General features: G+C 33.4%; 1 non-coding gene across 1 annotated transcript; it reads left to right on the forward strand.

Moving 5' to 3' along the window:
- Positions 1-16,530: 16,530 nt before the first annotated feature.
- On the forward strand, positions 16,531-16,637 carry LOC131180295 (small nucleolar RNA R71). The gene has a single exon (XR_009149071.1). It is a non-coding gene; the product is annotated as a small nucleolar RNA R71 (small nucleolar RNA).
- The last annotated feature ends 4,457 nt before the right edge of the window (positions 16,638-21,094 follow it).

Raw genomic sequence — 21,094 nt, forward strand, 5'->3', positions numbered from 1 at the left:
TAATTGAAATTATTAAAATTAAAAATTTAATTTTAATCAATTAGATAAATCAATCATAATCATTAATATTAAAACTATTGAATTAATTTTTGACTTTTTAATAGACTTGTTTAATTTAATTTTACTGCAACATGAGGGATGTCAAAGTAAATATAATTTCTTATGACTATAATTTTTTTATTTTAGTTATAAATAAATATTTTAATTAAATTTTATTTTATGAATTTCAATAATGATTTTTTAAATATTACTATGAATCATTTGGTATCAGAATTATTATTGATTATTATAATTTATTAAAATTTTATATTATAATAATACAAAAGAAAACATTCATAATGTATTTTTGGTATTTGTCAAACTAATAATTTAAATTTTTTTATTTATATTATGAAAATATTCTATTTTTTTCCGACAAATAATATATAGTTTTCGATAAAATAAAATTAGAAATTTTTATATATAAAATATCTTTGGATCATCACTCGGGGTTATACGTAGGATTGAGTAATTATTTGATAAAATTCATGAAAATTAAAATAAAATTTATAAACCTATATAATATTATTTTTATTAATTAAAATATACAATTAAAAAATAAAAAAAAATCATTTACATAGAAATTGATAAGTGATATGCTAAAAAAAATTGATTGAGATTTGTTAAATGTAGGCAACATACTATACTTATTTTCACTCTCTTTAATTTTTTGATAAAAATTTTATTATATTGAATTATTTTATCATAAATATTTACATGATCTCTTTGTTTCAATTATTTTATTAATTTTTTTTATAATATAAATTTTATATGAAGCAATAATTATGAATAACCAAAATCACAAATTTTAAATTGTAAATATATAACTAACTTATCATATATATATATATATATATATATATATTACGTATTCATTTTATTCGACTATACATTAGAAGAAACTTATTAATTTATTAAATAAATTAATTGATGAGACATAAGAGAATACTAATTATTTTTTCTATAATTCATGCATAATCTATTTATAATAATAATAATTATTATATACAAATGTATGAAGGAAAATATTTGGATTTCTAAAAATACCCTTAACTTTTTATGATAATTAAAATATTAAAAAATTTAATGTCAATTTAATTTTAATAATTTATAATTATTAATAGAATTTTTTCTATTATAATTTTTATTTGACAAGAATTCTAAATAAATAAAATTATATTTACAAATAAATTTTATTAATTTAATTTATTTTTATATATTTATATTATATATAAATGTGGGAAGGAGGAAAATTTGTTTTGACAAAAATGCCCTTCATTTTTCAAGTTAATTACAATTATATTTTTATTGTTTAAATTAATTTTAATATTTATATAAATTTAAAATTCTCAATTTTAGAGTTTATATAAATTTTAAATTCTTAATCTTACTTATACTTAATTTCAATTAAATATAAAATTTTGAAAAAAATAATTAACTAAAATAATAAATTAAATAAAAAATACTATTAATCTATAATATATAATATCCCTCTATAGTTTAAAAAATTTTGGTTTGATTTTTAGTTAATAATTTTAAAAATTTTTGGATTACCAATTCACTTAATTCTAATTTAGTAATCGAAATAATCAAATTTATATTTATTATATTTTTATTAATATATTATTATTTTTAATTATTATTTTTATAATTTTATTAATAATATTAATTTGTATTTACTATTTTATTAACTATATTAAATAATTTATCACATGTAATTATTTTATTAATTTATAAATAAAAAATTAAATATTAATTTAAGTATTTATACTATATATTAAAATTTTTACAATAATTAATATTATAATTTAATTAATGCAATATAACATATAACTATTTGAAATTTTTTATATCTATTATTTTATTATTATTAGAAATTATTTCCATATCTACAGTAAAATTGCAAAATAAAAATTTCCGACATATGATAATTTTATTTATTTAACAATTATATATTATAAAACTATTGATTTAAATTTTCATTCATTTTAATATATTTAATATTAAATAATTTAACTACACCTTTTTATTTTAACATCATTAAAATATATGTTCATATAGTAATGATATATAATAAAGATAAGTGAAATAATGTTATTGACATTACAATGAATTGCTAATCGAAATGAAATAATTAAATTTGACCTTCATTTACATTACATGTTAATACGGCACAATCATGACTATCAAATATATAAATGATGTCGTTTAACTTGCATTTGGGAAGTCAAAGAATTTGTTTTTTTTTTTTTTTAATTTTACTCATTATTATTCTTCAATTTTAACCCTAAATATCGATTTATGAACAATAAAGTATTTTAATTTATTTTATTAAATTTTTTATTACATTATTATAAAAAAAAAAATCTAAATATCATGCTCTCTATTTTCTTTATGTCTTTCACCTCTCTTCTATGCCTCATCTCGCAATATCTTCAAAAAAAAAAAAAAAAAAAAAAAAAAATATATATATATATATATATATATATATATTTCTTTTGAAAATTTCTTGGAAAATTTTTATTCTTTAAAATAAGATTTTTAGATAAATGTTTCGGAAATATTAAATTTTCAAAGAATATTTTGTTTTCTTGAAAAATTTTTTTCTTTAAATAACATTATTCCATATAAATAATTTTTAGAGAAAATTCCTTTATTTGTTTTAAAATATTAAGAAAAGGTTTTTGTTAACCATTAATATTTCTGAAATTCTAAATATTTTTGAATATTTGACTGCTTTTTTTAATTAGTGACTAATAAAAATAAATAAAAAAATTAAAGGGTAAATAAAAATAAATATTATAAATCAATTAATTTAATTTTAAAAATAGTGAAAAACTCAATAATTTTATTAAAGCTCAAGTATTAAATAATAACTTGCACTTTACTCAAATTTTATTAAACCTCAATTATTAAATAATAATTTAATTTTGAGTAAAGATAGTTGATCAACTCATTAATTCAATATTTAAAGACTCAATTATTGGAGTTTAAAATATAATTAAATTAGAATACCATTTGTATTAGAATTTCATATTATTTTAATGTTGGTTTTCCTCTTTAGTCTAATACATTTATCGGGAGTTAAAAATTTAGGGGTATTTAATATTTTTATAATTTTTTTATATTATGATTAAATTAGAATACTATTTGTATTAGAATTTCATAACTTTTTTAAATATTTAGTATTGTTTTTTGTTTTTTAAATATTTTAACTTAAATACTTTTTTATTATGTTAAAAATTTTAATATTATAAATAATACAAAAATTAAGGATATTTTTATTCATTTAAAAGTTTATCTCCGCATTCGTATTTTTTTTATATATTATTTTTTTATATATTATTTTTTTTTCACGTATTGCACGTTATTTATATTCATTATGCATACTTATGATTTAAATTTGTTTGTGTAATTTTTTATTAATTTTTTATGATATAATATTATAAAAATATTAATTTTTAATAACAAATTAAATTTAATCTTTTATTATCATAATACTAAATTATAATGACTATATTTTATTATAATTAAAGTTAGTTAAAATAATTTATGAAAATAAAATTAATAAAATATATTACATTAGTTAGTTAAAATATTACAAATAAAATATTATATATATGATATAGAAATACATATATTTGATTTTAGAATATATATATATATATAACTGTAAATAATATTACCAATGAAGGGTATTTTTAGAAATTTCAATGTTCCCCTCTTGCTAAATTTATATATATTATGGATTATAAATAATAAATCATATTTATTATTTCAAAACTAAAATTATTAAAAATGAAAATTTATTAATATTTAGTTAGTTAATTAATAATATAAAATATGTATTATATTTCTTTTCAGTTAATTTGATTCTAATCAATAAACAATTGATTTTTTTTTTCAGTTACATTTAGTTCCTTTTTAAATTTTAGTTCTATTCAATTAATATAATTAGAATTGATTAAATTTTAGTTAGTTTAAAATTCAATTCAGTTCAATTTAGCTAATAAAAAAAGCTTGCCCATACACAATAGTGTTCTAAACTTTAATTTCGATATAGGTGTGGTAGATATTTCTAAACTACAATTATGATATAAATGTGGTAAGTACATTCATACGTGAATGGGTGTGAAAGACCCTTGTGATAAGTAATCAATTTATTTATTTAATAAGAAAAACAAATGGAAAACAGAGAGGAACATAAATGAAGGAAAATGAAAAGGGAATGCCTTTTTTTTTGTTTGGAAAGGGAATAAAAGGAAAATATCACTAATTTTACTCTTTTTATGTAACATTTTGAATTTTTAAATTATTATTTTATGTGTAAAATTGTGCAACTTAATTTAAATTTTATGGGTTTTTAAAATTGGATTTTTATTTTTTAAGATAATTAATTTTAATGATTTTTAAAAATTAATTTAAAAATCACGTGGTAAGTTTAAAAATATTTTTGAACTCCATAAATTTTTTTGAGTTTTTTTATAATTTTTTTAAAATTTTTGAGCCTCATTTTGGGTCCAAAGTCAGAGCAAAAATTAAATTTCGGGTGTTCTGAATCGAACTGGCCGAATCAAATCAGAAGAATCGAACCGATCGAATCAAACTAGCCCCTTTTTCTTTCCCCTTCCTCTCCTTCGCGTGTCTGCCCCTTCTCCCTTCTCTCTTATTTTATAATAAAAATTCATAAAATATTCATGTGTAGCTGAAAAATTATAATTTCTATTGCAATAGTAAAATTACATTGTTAAGGACTGTAAGGCATGGTTATAGAATTTTTGGGGCTAGTTTGGATAGTTTTTGCAAAATATTAATTTTAAACTTAATAACTGAATTGGGTAAATATATAAGATTTGACTGTTTTGGCAGGCTCAAGAAATGCATTATATTGTTGCTGTGCTATAGACCTGAGGCCTTTAAATTAGGAAGTGTTATTTGAGCTATTTTGCAAGTTGGGTAGGTTTTAGGTATAGGAAAAACTCTACCAGATTTTTAGTATAAAATTTAGGGTATCTCGAACTCTTTAAGTTCTTTATTTTGTTTTATTATTGATAAATTCATGAATGTAATTGTTTCGGAGATCCAAGTTAACCTTCCTCATCTTCTCAGCCGTCTCAGTGACTTTTGAGTAATCTATGAGTTGATATTGATTTTAATTGTAATTTCAATATTATTAATTTATATTCAAGGCATGCTTATGCATTCACTTATAAATATATATATAAATAGTTAAATTCTGGGCACATTCTTTTATTGCATATATTAATGAACCTTAAGGTAAATTGGAGCAGTGCGCGTGTGTTGGCATGAGTATGGTGTGGATATGGATATGGTAGGACGAGTAGTCGCAGCTAGAGCTTGACTCATTGGGACCCGATCCTTATATATGGATAAGTCGGGGTGAGCACGGTTTTGAATTGATCTCACTGGCCCGCACTAGGATTATTACGCAAAAGTCCTGCTTGAGTTGACCTCGTTGATAGGTATTAGATTAAGAGAGCTGCATAGAGAATTACGTTCCATACATGCATTGATGTGACACATGGGTATGTGCAGCTTCAAATTATCTTTTGTGCAAATATTTTTGAATTCTTTGAAACTGTGTAAATATGCTGCATTTCATACATAAGAATGCATTAGATTTAGATAGTTATAGAAATTATATTTAAAATCAATATCTTACTTTATGAGTTGAATATTCACCCTTATTCAACAATTTTTCCTCAAGTGACAGGTGGATTTATTGATATTAACCTACTTTCTTTTCCCGTAGGTTTGATCAGCAAAAATTTAAATTTACTTTTATGGTCTTTATTTAATTCTATAACTCCGCATGTACCAATAATTGTATTTTTTTTATATGGGATTGTAATAACTTAATTTTCTGGAGTTGTAAACTTATTAATGTGAGATTTGCATGGATGCATGTGATATCTATTACTGTGGATGGAGGAAGCTAAGCTCTCAAATGTTGATTTATTTATTTTGAGGATTAAGAGGTTGAGTTATGCACCCCAGATTTTTGGATATTATTTTTTACAGGTCGAGTAAGTTAATACTTCTTGTTGGACAGTCCAATTTATAGTCGAAGTCTGTCCGTTTGTCTTCTTAAAATTAAGCAACCCAAATGGGCTTTATGCATAGTTTAAAATAGTTAGGCTTACTATGAGCTTCTGGTTTGCTGGTTTTATAACCCCGCAAGTGCACGGATCACTAATAAGTAATAAAGTGATGCGTAAAGTATCGTTCCCAAGAGAGATTTGATTAGTAAGTACCAATCTACACAGTAATTTTGACTGTTTAGGCTATCGAATACTGAGGGAATGAAGGTTGTTTATTTTAAACACTAGAATGATAGACTTAAAACAAAATGATCTATTTTGAAACAATTCCAAAATTAAGATTTCACACTTGAATCTTACTATGAATGTTATCTTGTTTATTTGCTGGATTGAGAATCAATTGCCTTGATGGAAATTAGTCCTAAGGTACCCTAAGTCCTCTCTCGAGGCACCTAGGGTGTGTTTTAATTAACTTAAACCCGACTTTCATAGCGATCAAATTAATTAAAACCCTTTAAGGTCTTTGACCAATTTTAAAGTTCCACAAAGGTATCAGCCTATGTCTAGGTCACTTGATTTTCTAATGTTAATTTTTACCTTTTAGTCTTTCAATTAATATATATAATCAATACTAAGTGGGTACCAACACATAGCATACATTAAGATCACAAGAAATTAAATCAAGAAACAAATCTAAAATCCAATAAATAAAACTTAATGTTTATCCATAATAATGATTACAAATATTACTCTCCCAATTCCAGAATATGAAAACTACTCACTCATGGTGAGTTCAGCAAACATCATGATAAAAAGATAAAGACAGTAAAAAGAAATCATCTAGAAGAAATAAAACAATAAAAATCTATTTAAGGAAATGGAATGAAAGAACAAAAGAGGGTTTGCAGCTTTGATTTTGTGGAACTTCGGCTGGAAAACTCCCCTTGATACTGATGTTCTTCTCCTCAAGATGGCTGGAGAGAGTGCAGAAGCGAGTTTGCTTTGAAACTCGTAAAAAGTGTTATAAAAGGATTGATCTCCCCCCCATTTCTTGATGTTTTCTGCTTCTATTTATAATAGCTATTTTAGGGTTAGGTCATTTTGAGTCCAAAAAGCCTTAGGAGTTTGATTTGAATGTGTAAACAAGAGCGAGAATTCAGGTTAAAAAACTGGCTGCTGCATGGTACATGGCCCGTGTGTCACTACAAGGCCCCGGGCTGTGTAACTTACTGGAGCGGAATGGCAGAGTATTGCATTGGCATTGAGACTTATAAGGGTCTGCATTGGCTATACGGGCCTTGGTACATGGTACATGACTCGTGTACTTTTGTTCTCAGGAAATTCTTCAAGCTTGTGCCTGGCAGAGACTTACACAAGTCCTTACAGATTACACGGGTCCAATTAGACGACCCGTGTACTGGTGTTCCTCCATTAGCTTTCTGGCTTTCATCTGACAGAAAGTTACACGGGTCTGTGGCTTTGCCCACAAACCCGTTTACTTTGTATCAGCAGCAATTCTCAGTCTTTTGACCTTTCCAAGTTTCCTTCCGAACTCCTATGCCCTGGGGCTTCACCCAAACACCTGAAATGATACAAAAAATATGGAATTAAGAGCTTGACAATAGAAATTACAAAGAACTAATGAAATCAACTACTATGCATGAGATTACTTACCTAAATTCTATGAGATAGAATACAAATGTGCTTAAAAACATCTATACAATTCAAGTGTATCAAATACCCCCAAACTCAAACTTTTGCTTGTCCTCAAGTAAAATGAAACTCTGTTTTAAAACGCATTTTAGGGGATAACTTAGGAATATAACCAACAATTCAATAAGCACATAATTGAACTCCTCCAATCTTTCATACCATTTACCCTTTTTCAAGGCATAAAGGTTCTAATAGCTGCCTGTTTGGAACTTCACCTCTTTTCATAGTGTTTCAACTAATTATTCCTTTATACAAGGCCATTAATAAGTCACAAATAACATGTTTTATTAGGATAGACTTGAGAAACACTTACTTCTCCAAATTTGCCTCTATTGTGGATAATTGTGATGAAGTAACTCAATTCCAACTCCATAGGCATATCTCAATTTTCTATCTCCACTATGTAGCATACACTTTTCAAAAGATTAAAAGGTCTTTAAAAGGGTTGTAATGGGGCTGAGGGATAATTACTTTGTCACCTCACCAATTGAATTGGTGAGAGGCGAGGTGATATGGGTTCGAATCCTAGCTCACAGGCGAAGATTGAACTCCACCAAAGCGACAAAGATCGAATACTTGGTTGCCAATGAAAGGTTTTTAGGGAATGCAAATATGAGGATACCATTTATGCATAAAATACCAAGTATATTAAGTTTATTCTATTGATTTTGTATGGAGAGGAGGGGCTTTTAGTTTTTATAGTGCTAAGCATGCTTCCATGATTCTTGGGACTTCCCTTTTTTTATTTTATTTTATTTTATTTATATCCTTTTTTTCTTCTCCCCCAAACTCATTGCTTTTGCTGGGTTAGGAAGGCAAATTTTTCTTTAGTTTTAATTTCATACTTGCACTCTTTCTCGAGTTCTTCATCCTCTCTCCGTTTTCCTTTTTGCACTTAATATACTTTTTACTTATGCATTTAGCTTCCTCAAAAGGGTAGGTATGTGTTTAGACTAGGGGCTAGGTCAATAATTATAGGTAGACAAGGAAAGTCATATAGGTAAAAATATATGCTCAAATGGGGTGCAAGGGACATATTGTGACTAATGGTGGCTAAGGCTTAATTAGGCTATATCAAAGAATGCCTTAATCATTTCTTTGTCAAGGATATGGTAGGATTTCACCTTGATAGGTCCAAGAGATATGTTCTAAAGCTGGTGAGGCATTTTCAGGTTTGTTTATGTGTCAAGAAATTTTTCCTAACTTCACAAGTTCAATGTGACAAATTAATAGTTATGAAGGGGTTTAATTAGTTTAATTTCATTAAAGAGATTAGGTTTTTCACAAACAACATGTTAAAATCCCTTTTTGCCTATTCAGTTACGTTCATTCCTCTATCCCGTGGAGTCCAATTATTAGCTTACTAGAAATTGGTTATAGTTCTAAGTTTCACAATTCAAAGTTCAAAATTTTCGAATTTTTTTTTTCAAATTTTTTTTGGAATTTTGATACACAAGGATAATATAGCTGAAATTAATTTTCGAAATTTTGATACACAAGGATAATATAGCTGAAATTAAGCAATGTAATGATATGCAAGACATGAAATGCACTTGTACCCCCCCAAACTCGAATCGGACATTGTCCTTGATGTCAACATAATATGCCAAATTATAGAAAACGTACAAAAATAATAAGAAAGCATATTATTTATTAAGCATGAAAAGGTTTGGACAAAAAGTAAATAAAAGAGGCCTATGATTTCAGTTTAGGACTAAGGTATGCAAGATTTTACAATAAAGAACCTATCCTATAGTCTTAGCTCTAAAAGGTCTTTGATGGTGATGATGGAGACGCTGGCTCATCTTCATCGAGCCTCTCCATTAGCATGTACAGCTTATTGTGGGCTTCCTAAAAGCTGTCCTTGATTGCTCGCATCCTATTGTTGATGGTGGTCTCCATGCGCTGTAGGTAAGCAATGACCGGGTTTGTGAGTGGTGGTGTGTATGGAGGCACTCGAGTGGGGGACTCATGAAACAATGACTCTTGGGCTTCCATCTATGGCTGTGAGGTATCACCAGGTCCTTCTTGTGCTTCATCTCTTCGAGGGATGGCATTCCCTTCGGCATCAAGTAGGTAGCAAGTGTTGCCCACCTTCTTACATGTCCCCATGGATATGCAGATGGTTTGATCGATTCTTGATGTTCTGCCGACGGAGTGCAACTTGTGATGTCCAAGGACGAATCCGAAGTGGAGGGCGATGGTAGTAATGAGGCCACCAAGCACGATGTGCCCGATAGGCTGATGACAGAGGCAACGGAGGTAGTTGCACAAAAAGAAGCCGGTGCTGCAGCACTACCCGGTGACCATACACCACAAGAAAAAGAGCTCACTGGGGTTTACCATGCCATGGCTATCACCACTAATTGGTGCATGTAACGCAGGGTTGGACTTGTGATACCCGAGGATTTGGACTTGCTGGAGTTATATGGCTCCGTGCTAGGGGCAATGGAACTCCAGAAGTTGATGATGCTGTAGAGCATGTGGTTTCGAGGTATCTCTTGGTGGCCGATGCTGTTGAAGCCGAAGATGGCATTGAACTCATCCACATTCATTACTCGATTGACACCAAGGAGGCAAAATTCAATTCTGCATCTATCTTCCTTGTCGGTAGGCCATAAGGTGGCCTTAAAACTGCCCAAAAACTCTAGTGTGTTGTCTCGGTATGGGGGGAATTGGAGTTGGGCGAACCTTGTCCATTCGATGCTATCGAGGAGTCCATTGATCTCGTCTTGTAGCTCGATTTGCTCCAGTAGCGTGAAATCCATGTATTTTATGGAGCTAATTTTTCGAGTGTGAAGCTGGGTGCACATGGCCTTGTGGGCATCATCATGGAATCCTTAAGGAATAGAGATTTTGGGTTGTGGAGCGGTTCGTGGCTGGGGTTGCGGTGGGGCTTGTTGAGCGGGTTATGGTTGAGGATGGGCTAGTTGAGGAGAGGCTGCCCTTGTTCTTGGGCATTGGGGTGTCGACTGAGGGGGAGAAGGTGAGGATTCTCCCCCTTGCCTTGAGGAAGAGCCCATTCTTTGCGTAGATCACTTTACAGGAGCCATGAGAGACTTTTGGAAAAGAGAAAACTAGGGTTTGGTGAAGGGAGAAGAGATTTGAGGGGTTTCTATAGACTAGGAGGGGTGGAGATGAACGATTTTGCCTTTATGAACTATTTCAAGGCAAGGGGTGCATTTAAAAAGCCGTTAGGACTCTTCGTTTCACGCATTTCGCGCCCCAGGAATCGCATCTATGACATGATACATGGGTCGTGTATCATTACACGGGTCTCGACATGTAGGGCCGTGTAAATTTTTGCTCAAAAATTTCAAATTCTGTTATAGTACACAACCCGTGTAAATGAGCTCTGGGACCCGTGTAACTTACTGCCTCTTGAGTTGCTTTGCTGAACATGTTACACGGCTCGTGTTAACTACAAAGGGGACCTGTGTACTTTCTGTCCTCAAGTTATTTTGCTAACAACATTACACAGCCCGTGTAAATTACAAAAGAGACCCACGTAACTTTCTGTCTCCCTTAGAGTTAAAATTTTCAAGAGTTTTATGGACTTTCAGAAAGTTACACGGGGTGTGTGAAACTAGTACATGACCTGTGTAATTTTCTGATTCTCCAAATTTTTTCCCTTATGAAAATTTTTATCACCACAATGCATGAAATGGATGTAAAGGTTAGCAATAGAGTTACTTCCCCGATTTTGTTCAATTTTCTCTTATGTGGTTTTGACTTGATGATTCCTCTCCTCTCTTATTCTCTACTCCCCCTTGCTTTTCCGAATTTGAGATCTTTTAGGATTCCTACAAAAGAAAATGTGAACAAATATTAACAAAATTAAAATAAGAAAGAAAGAAAGAAAAATTAGAAATTTTTGGGTGTCTCCCAAAAAGCACTTGTTTATAGTCTTTAGCTGGACTTTGCTTTCATCTTTCATGTTTTTCAGGAGGGTTTTCGAATGTGCAATTGACTCCCTTCTCTATGGGTTCTCCTTGAAAGTATGACTTTATCCTCTGCCCATTAACTTTAAATGCTCCTGAGGTTTCGCTCCACACTTCTACTGCTCCATGTGAGAAGACTTGAGTGACCTTAAAAGGTCCAGACCATCTTGATTTTAGTTTCCCTGGAAAGAGTTTCAATCTAGAGTTGAATAACAGGACAAGGTCTCCTTCTTTTATTTCTTTCCTTGCTATGCGCCTGTCATGCCATCTCTTGGTTTTGTCTTTGAAGATCCTGGCATTTTCATATGTGTCCTGTCGGATTTCTTCCAACTCATTTAGCTGTAGGAGCCTTTTTTCACCAGCAGCTTTGAGGTCAAAGTTTAGGATCTGAATCGACTAGTAAGCTTTATGCTCAAGTTTGACAGGGAGATGGCATGATTTTTCATAAATCAGTCGAAAGGGTGTAGTGCCAATTGGGGTTTTATATGCAGTGCGGTATGCCCATAGTGCATCATCTAACTTCATGCACCAGTCCTTCCTGGATCGGTTTACAGTTTTCTCTAGAATCCACTTCAGTTCCCTGTTTGAGATTTCTACTTAGCTGCTGGTTTGAGGATGATAAGATGTGGCCACCTTATGAGTCACTCCATACTTTTTCAGTAGTATTTCGAATTGTTGGTTGCAGAAGTGACTTCCTCCATCGCTGATTATTGCTCATGGCGTGCCAAATCATGTGAATATATTCTTCTTAAGGAACCTTGTGACCATTCTAGCATTGTTGGTTGGTGTGGCTATTGCTTCTACCCATTTTGACACATAATCAACACCAACTAGAATATACTTGTTTCCATGGGAAGAGGGGAATGGGCCCATGACGTCTATCCCCCATGCATCAAACAATTCTACCTCAAGTATACCATGCAGTGGAATTTCATTCCTTCTTGAAGTATTGCCTATTCTTTGGCATTGATCACAAGCTAGCACAAAGGATCTCACATCCTTAAACAAATGTGGCCAGTAAAACCCTGCTTGCAAGATTTTAGCTGCTGTTTTTGTGGTGCCAAAGTGTCCTCCATATAGTGATGAATGGCAGTGCTGGCGGATGCTCTCCATATCCTTCTCTGGTATGCATCTTTTTATCAGTCCATCATTGCATCTCTTGTATAGCAAAGGTTCCTCTCATGTGTAGTATCTCACATCATGTAGGAATATCTTTCTTTACTAATAAATCATGTTTGGAGGCAATAACCTACATATAAGAAAATTAACGAAGTCAGCATACCATGGAGCTTGGGAAAATGCTAGTAGTTGCTCATTAGGAAATGAATCATCAAGTGGCAAATCATCGAAGTCCCCTGTGTACTCCAATTTCAACCTGGAAAGATGGTCAGCTACTACATTTTTGGATCCTTTTTTGTCCTTGATTTCAAGGTCAAATTCTTGCAGGAGTAAAATCCATCGAATCAGCCTTGGTTTCGCCTCTTTCTTGTTCAAAAGGTACTGGATGGCAGCATGATCTGTGAATACAATGACTTTTGACCCAATTAAATAGGATCTGAATTTGTCAAATGCAAATACCACTGCTAGGAATTCCTTCTCTGTGGTAGCATAATTTATTTATGCGTCATCGAGTGTCTTGCAGGCATAATAAATTGCATGGAGCTTTTTATCTTTTCTTTGCCCGAGCACCGCTCGAACTATAAAGTTACTCGCATTGCACATCACCTCGAATGGTAGCTCCCAATCTGGTGGCTGCATTATTGGTGCTGAGATTAGGGCTTCTTTGATCCTATTGAAAGAGACAAGGCAATTTTCATCAAAATCAAAGGGAACATCTTGACTTAATAGGTTGGTAAGTGGCTTAGCTATTTTAGAAAAATCTTTAATGAATCTTCTATAGAACCCTGCATGTCCCAAAAAGCTTGGCACTCCCTTGACTGATGTTGGTGGTGGCATGTTTTCAATGATCTCAATTTTTACCTTATCAACCTCAATTCCTCTTTCTGATATCAAATGTCCTAGAACTATACCTTCCCTTACCATGAAGTGGCATTTTTCTCAATTTAGGACTAGGTTTGATTCTTCACATCTTTGCAACACCTTAGATAAATTAGCTAGGCAATCATCAAAAGTAGTTCCATAGACAGAAAAATCATCCATAAAAACTTCCATGATATTTTCAATATAATCAGAAAAAATAGCCATCATGCATCTTTAAAAGGTAGCAGGGGCATTACAAAGACCAAAGGGCATTCTCCTATATGCAAAGGTTCCATAAGGGCAAGTGAATGTGGTCTTTTCTTGGTCTTATAGGTGAATGGGAATTTGAAAGAATCCCGAATACCCATCTAGATAACAGAAATAAGAGTGTTCCGCTAGCCTCTCTAACATATGGTCAATGAAAGGGGGAGGAAAATGGTCTTTTCTGGTGGCACTGTTCAATTTCCTATAATCTATGCACATTCGCTATCCAGTGACTACCCTAGTAAGGATTAATTCATTGTTTGTATTTTGGATAACAGTTGTCCCACCCTTTTTAGGAACTACTTGTACTGGGCTAACCCATTTATTATCAGAAAATGGGTATATACTACATGCATCTAATAGTTTCAAAATTTCTTTCTTCACTACTTCTTTCATGTTTGAGTTAAGTCTTCTTTGGTGCTCGATAGTGGGTTTACTATTTTCTTCCATAGGAATCCTATGCATGCAAATCGAGGTGTTAATCCCTTTCAAGTCTTCTATTTTATATCCTATGGCCTTGTTATGGGTCCTAAGTTCTCTTAGCAACTTTTCCTCTTCTTTCTTAGATAGGCTAGCATTGATTATAATAGGATATTTAGAGTTTAAGTCCATAAATGCATACCTTAGTGAGGAGGGGAGAGGTTTAAACTCTACCTGTTTAATGTTTTCTAGGAGCTTGCCCTTGGGTTGTTCCTCTTTCAACTTCTCCATCTTTAAAGCTTGAGCTAAGGGTAGGGGTGGATGAGCTGCCAACTGTTGTGCACAGGCTACTATTTCTGTGTTTTCATTATTCGCTGTGTGACTGTACACAATGCATGCTTTAAGAGGGTCTTTAAGATGTATCTTATGAAATTCCTCTTCAACTTGTTTGTCAATTATGTCAACATTGAAGCATTCATCAGGTTCAAATTTGTATTTCATTATGTCAAACAAGTTGAATTCCATTTCTTCTTCTCCTACCTTGAGGGTTAGTCGCCCATTTTTAATGTCTATGATTGCTCCAACGGTTGCCAAGAATGGTCTTCCTAAAATGATAGGGATCTGAACATTTTCTTCCATCTCAAGGACAACAAAGTCTACTGGAATGAAGAATTTGCCCACTTTGATGGGGATGTTCTCAAGTATGCCCACAGGATATTTAACAGATTGATCAGCCAATTGCAGTGAAATTGTCGTGGGCTTCAGTTCTCCGATCTCCAGCTTTTTGCATATTGATAGAGGTATTAAACTCACACTTGCCCCAAGATCGCAGAGGGCCTTGTCTATTTTCTTGTTGCCAATGAGACATGGTATGGAGAAGCTTCCTGGATCTTTCAACTTTGGAGGCAGTTTTTTTTACAGTATGGCATTGCATTCCTCTGTTAGAGCAACTGTCGCATAGTCTTCCAGTTTTCTTTTCTTTCACAGAATTTCCTTAAGAAATTTGGCATAGGATGGCATCTAAGAGAGTACTTCAGTGAAGGGAATGTTGATATAAAGTTTCTGTAAAACTTCTAAAAACTTTCTAAACTGCTTGTCCAATTGGCTTTCTGAAATCTCTAAGGAAAAGGTAGGGGAGGTTGGTATGGTCTGGTAACCTTTTTTTCTTCCCTACTTCCTCTTCTTGATCTTTCTTGGCTTCTTCCTCCTTTTTCTCTGCTTGGCTTTCAGATTTTTCTGAGATTTCCTCTGTCGTTTCTTTCTCTGATTGTACTAGAGTTCTCCCACTCCTCAATGTAACTGCCTTACGATACTCCCTTGGGTTCATCTCTGGTTGAATAGGCAATTTACCAACAGCCTTACTTGAAGAACTTGCTTACTGAGCAATTTGATTCTCTAGCATCTTGTTATGGGTAGCAAGTTGGTACATTATGGAAGTCAACTATTTAATCAATTCATTCTGTTGTTGTTGAGCTGTTAGGAAGCCTTCCATCATGGATTTCATGGTCATCTTCGGTTCAAGTTGCTAAGGTTGAGGAGGCAGTGGTGGCTGTGCAAAGTTTTGGCCTCTGTTCTAAAATCTAGGGGGTGCTAGTATTTTGTACCCCTGTTATTTGTTTATTGGCTGATTCTACTGATTGGACCATGAGAAATTTGGGTGGTTCCTCCATCCAGGGTTGTAAGTGTTTGAATATAGATTGTTGGGTTACTTCTGGTTAAAGTTTCCTCTATTATTCACGTAGTTCATCTGTTCTGCGGGAGGTTCATTAAAACTATTATATTTTGAACTCATGTATCCTCCTCCATCGTTATCCTCTTGTTGACTATTTTTACCAACTGTGTTGGCTTACATTCTGTCGAGTCTATTTATGAGCTGATCAAATTGAGCATTTATCATGCTTAGGGCATCCACTTCCAGGACCCCTGCTGTTCTCCTTGCATTTCTTCTTTCATTTGATCACTCATAATTATGATATGCGACTCTCTCTAGAAGTTTAAGTGCTTGTGTCACTGTTTTCTCCATTAGGTCACCTTCTGTAGCTGAATCTACTGTGCTCCTTGTAGAGGATAGTAACCCATTATAGAAATTTTGCACTAGTAGCCAATCCTCTATGCCATGGTGTGGACATTCCCTCTGCAAGTCCTTATATCTTTCCCATGCGTCATAGAGTGATTCACCTTCCTTTTGTCTAAAGGTGTTGAGCTCAAGCCTCAGTCTTGTAGAAAATACCTTACTAAAAAAGCTTGTGAGAGGTTTTCCCAAGTGGTGAACGTTCTAGCTGGTTGAAAAAGTAACCACTTCCTTGCTCTATCTCGAAGGGAGAATGGAAATGCTCTGAGTCTTATGGCTTGATCAGAAACTCCATTAATCTTGAATATGTCACAAAGGGTAAGAAAACACTGGAGGTGATAGTGTGGATCTTCTGCTGGTGAACCTCCAAACTGGGTTTGTTGAATCATTTGAAGCTATACTGGTTTTAACTCAAAGTTGTTAGCTTCCACTGTGGGTCTAGTGACACTGGGTTGAAATCCTTGGACAGATGGAGCTCTGTAGTCTCTCAAGAGTTTTGGCCTGTCATTATTATCGCCATGGTTAGAATTTCGGGATCTTCTTGATCATGCTCTTGATGTTTCCTTTCCCTCCTGATGGCTCTCAGAGTTCTGTCTATCTCCGGATCACAGTCCAAGATTTCTTCTTCTGGCCTTGTTCTAGTCATATACCAGGTCAAACACCTGAGAGAAAAGAAAAGAAATAAAACAAATCAAATAAAATTAGATAATAAATATAATTGCCTAAATCAGCTAAATTGCCTATCGCTCGATATTACTAAAGCAAAACTCCCCAGCAATGGCGCCAAAAACTTGGTTCGCTAGTTTTACAACCCCGCAAGTGCACGGATCGCTAACAAGTAATAAAGTGATGAGTAAAGTATCATTCTCACGAGGAATTTGATTAGTAAGTACCAATCTACACAGTAATTTTGACTATTTAGGTTATCGAATACTGAGGGAATGAAGGTTGTTTATTTTAAACACTAGAATGATAGACTTAAAACAAAATGATCTATTTTAAAACAATTCTGGAATTAAGATTTCACACTTGAATCTTACTATGGATGTTATCTTGTTTATTTACTGGATTGAGAATCAATTGCCTTAATAGAAATTAGTCCTAAGGTACCCTAAGTTCTCTCTCAAGGCACCTAGGGTGTGTTTTAATTAACTTAAACCCGACTTTCATAGCGATCGAATTAATTAAAACCTTTTAAGGTCTTTGACCAATTTTGAAGTTCCACAAAGGTATCAGCCTATGTCTAGGTCAGAATTTCTAGGTTCAAAATCTTTATTTTCTAATATTAATCTTCATATTTCAGTCCTTCAATTAATATCTATAATCAATACTAAGTGGGAACCAACACATAACATGCATTAAGATCACAAGAAATTAAATCAAGAAACAAATCTCAAATCCAATAAATAAATCTTAATGTTTATCCATAATAATGATTACAAGCATTACGCTCCCAATTCCAGAATATGAAAACTACTCACTCATGGTGAGTTTAGCAAACATCATGATAAAAAGGTAAAGACAATAAAAAGAAATCATCTAGAAGAAATAAAACAATGAAAATCCCTTTAAGGAAATAGAATGAAAGAACCAAAGAGGTTTTGTAGCTTTGATCTTGTGGAACTTCGGCTAGAAAGCTCCTTTTGATACTGATATTCTTCTCCTCAAAATGTCTGGAGAGAGTGCAGAAGCGAGTCCACTTTGAAACTCTTAAAAAGTGTTGTAAAAGGATTGATCTCCCCCCCGTTTCTTGATGTTTTCTGCTTTTATTTATAATAGTTGTTCTAGTGTTAGGTCATTTTGAGTCTAAAAAGCCTTAGGAGTCTGATTTGAATGTGTAAAGAAGAGAGGAAATTCGGGTTAGAAAACTTACTGCCGCATGGTACACGGCCCGTGTGTCACAGGGCCGTGTAACTTACTAGAGCAGAATGGCGAAGTCTTGCATTGGCACAGAGACTTACACGAGTCTGCGTTGGCTACACGGGTTTGGGTGCACGACTCGTGTACATTTGTTCTTAGAAAATTCTTTAAGCTTGTGCCCAGCAGAGAATTACACATGTCCCTACAGATTATACGGGTCTAATTACACGACCCGTGTACTGTTGTTCCTCCATTGGCTCTCTGGCTTTCATCTGGCAGAAAGTTACACAGGTCTGTGGCTTTGCTTACACTACCCGTGTACTTTGTATCAGTGGCAATTCTCAGTATTTTGACCTTTCCAAGTTTCCTTTCGGACTCCTATGCCCTGGGGCTTTACCCAAACACCTGAAATGATGCAGAAAACATAGAATTAAGGGCTTGACAATATAAATTACAAAAAACTAATGAAATCAACTACTATGCATGAGATTACTTACCTAAATGCTATGAGATAGAATATAAATGTGCTTAAAAACATCTATACAATTCAAATGTATCAGCTTCGGGGGCCTTATGTTGACCTAAGTCTTAGTACTAATCCGGCTTAGAAAATGAGTCATGACAAAGTTGGTATCAGAGCTTAGGCTCTAGATTTATGAGAAAGTACGTACCTATAATTTTAAAAAAGAGAGTCTTCTTAGGAGGTCGCATGCAGAGTACAGGATCCATAGTCATCCTTGTTTTATTATTCTTACATCTAGCTTCTGCATTGTGTACTTATATGTGTTTATGGTTGTATAGTTATGTATAGCATATTATTTTGGTTTGTGAGCTAATATAGTTAGATTTCAGGAAGTACGCATAGAGGAAGGAGAACTAACACAACATAGGTGCCAAAAGTGTTAGATGAGCTATCAGTGTAGAATGAGGTGCTGGCTCCTAGAAGGCGTGGCAACAGACCTAGAGCAGCTCAGGTGGAAGAGTAGCCACAACCAGAAGAGCAGACACATATGGTCCAGGGTCTTGTATATCCTATGGTAGCTACCTAGCAGGATTTCAGAGGACCATTGATTTGATGGCCCAATACATGATACACCCTCCACAGCAATCTCCAATACAGAGGGTAGAGCCTTACAAACAGATAATTAATTTTAAAAAGTTGGTGCCTGGGATATATGATAGTACATAGGATGCATACGGGCTTTTGGATTCTTATAGATAGGCTGGGGTAGAGTTACAATTGATAGAAAGAAGATTGATTGAATGTGTGCAGCATGTTTTAGGGCCTATATGTAGACAGTAGATGACAGATTATGTGCTCCCTCAAATTGAAGGGCTATCTTGGTCACAGTTTTTGGAACTATTTATAAATAGATTTGTGCCAGAGAGTTTTAGGAATCGGAAATAATAGGCCTTTGAAGCTTTGAAATAGAATGGGAGCTCAGTTGATGAGTATGCATTTGAGTTTTTAGAGCTAAGTAGATATGCCTCGACTGCTGTGGCCACTGAGACTATGAAGGTGAAGAGATTTCTGAAGGGATTGGATAGAAGGTATGCAAATTTGGCTATGTTGTTAGACTAACCTTTTGATGTAGTTGTAGATCGAGCCTGACAGATAGAGATCAGCTACACGGGTGATCATGGAGGTACATTAAAGAAGAACAAAGCTAAAAGGTCATCTAGTACGCTCTATATGAGTATAATGGGTGGAGGTAGCCACTACAACTACAGTGGTAGAATCAGAGGCAATAAGAAAGGGGGCCTTAGACATAGATTTAGGGGTTCAGGCTAGGATACGGCTCTAGAAGTGAGCAAAGCTCTAGTTATAGTAGTTCAGAGTCTGGTTTGGGATCCTATTTTGCACCAGGTACTCAATTTAGAAGAGTACACTCAGGACCCTACTTGGTGAGTACAGAAGGATGTTTTAAGCGTAGTCAAGTTTGGTCACTTTGCTAGGGAATGCCCTATGTTTAGTAAGCATCAGATTGGGTCCCAAGGTTCTATAGCCAATGTACCCCACCAGCTACTCCTAGAAAATTCTAGTGTGTCGGGTAGCTAGTTTAGTAGCCAGTAGGGCCGTGGGCAAGGAGAACATGGTTTTGGAGGTAGATTGGGTAGAATACGCCAGTTCCAGGGTTCTGCATCACACGGCAGAGGATAGGCTCGAGTTTTTACCTTAACACATCAGGATACTTAGGCTTTAAATGCAGTAGTAGTAGTAGGTATTCTCACAGTCTATTCTTTTAAGACACATGTTTTAATAGACTTAGATGCTATGCACTCGTTTGTTTCCCCTGTGTTTACTTTGAGATTAGGAGAAATCCTATGGCTTTAGAGTGTGCCCTGTCTGTAGTCACTCCTCTCATTGATGCTATAGATGTGGTAATGGTTTTTTCTGACTGTCTAGTAATAATAAAAGGAAAGATCCTCCCGATTGGTTTGGTTCCCTTACTGATGATGGACTTTGATGTGATTTTGGACATGGATTGGTTGTTAACCGGTCACGACCCAAATTTTAGGCTAGACCGGCACTAGGACTTAGGTCAGCATAAGGCTCTCAAAGCCCGTAGTAGGCCTAACTGTTTCCAACCCAAACATAAAGCCCACGATTAAAGTCCAATTTCAAGAAAATAAACGAACAGAGTCCGACCATAAATTAGACTGTCCAACGGAGAGTTTTAGCTCACTCGACCTGCAAGCACAAAATAACTAAATTTGGGAAGCTCAGCTCACCTTCACTATCA

This window comes from Hevea brasiliensis, chromosome 5 (assembly GCF_030052815.1).
Source record: "Hevea brasiliensis isolate MT/VB/25A 57/8 chromosome 5, ASM3005281v1, whole genome shotgun sequence".
Classification (NCBI taxonomy): domain Eukaryota; kingdom Viridiplantae; phylum Streptophyta; class Magnoliopsida; order Malpighiales; family Euphorbiaceae; genus Hevea; species Hevea brasiliensis.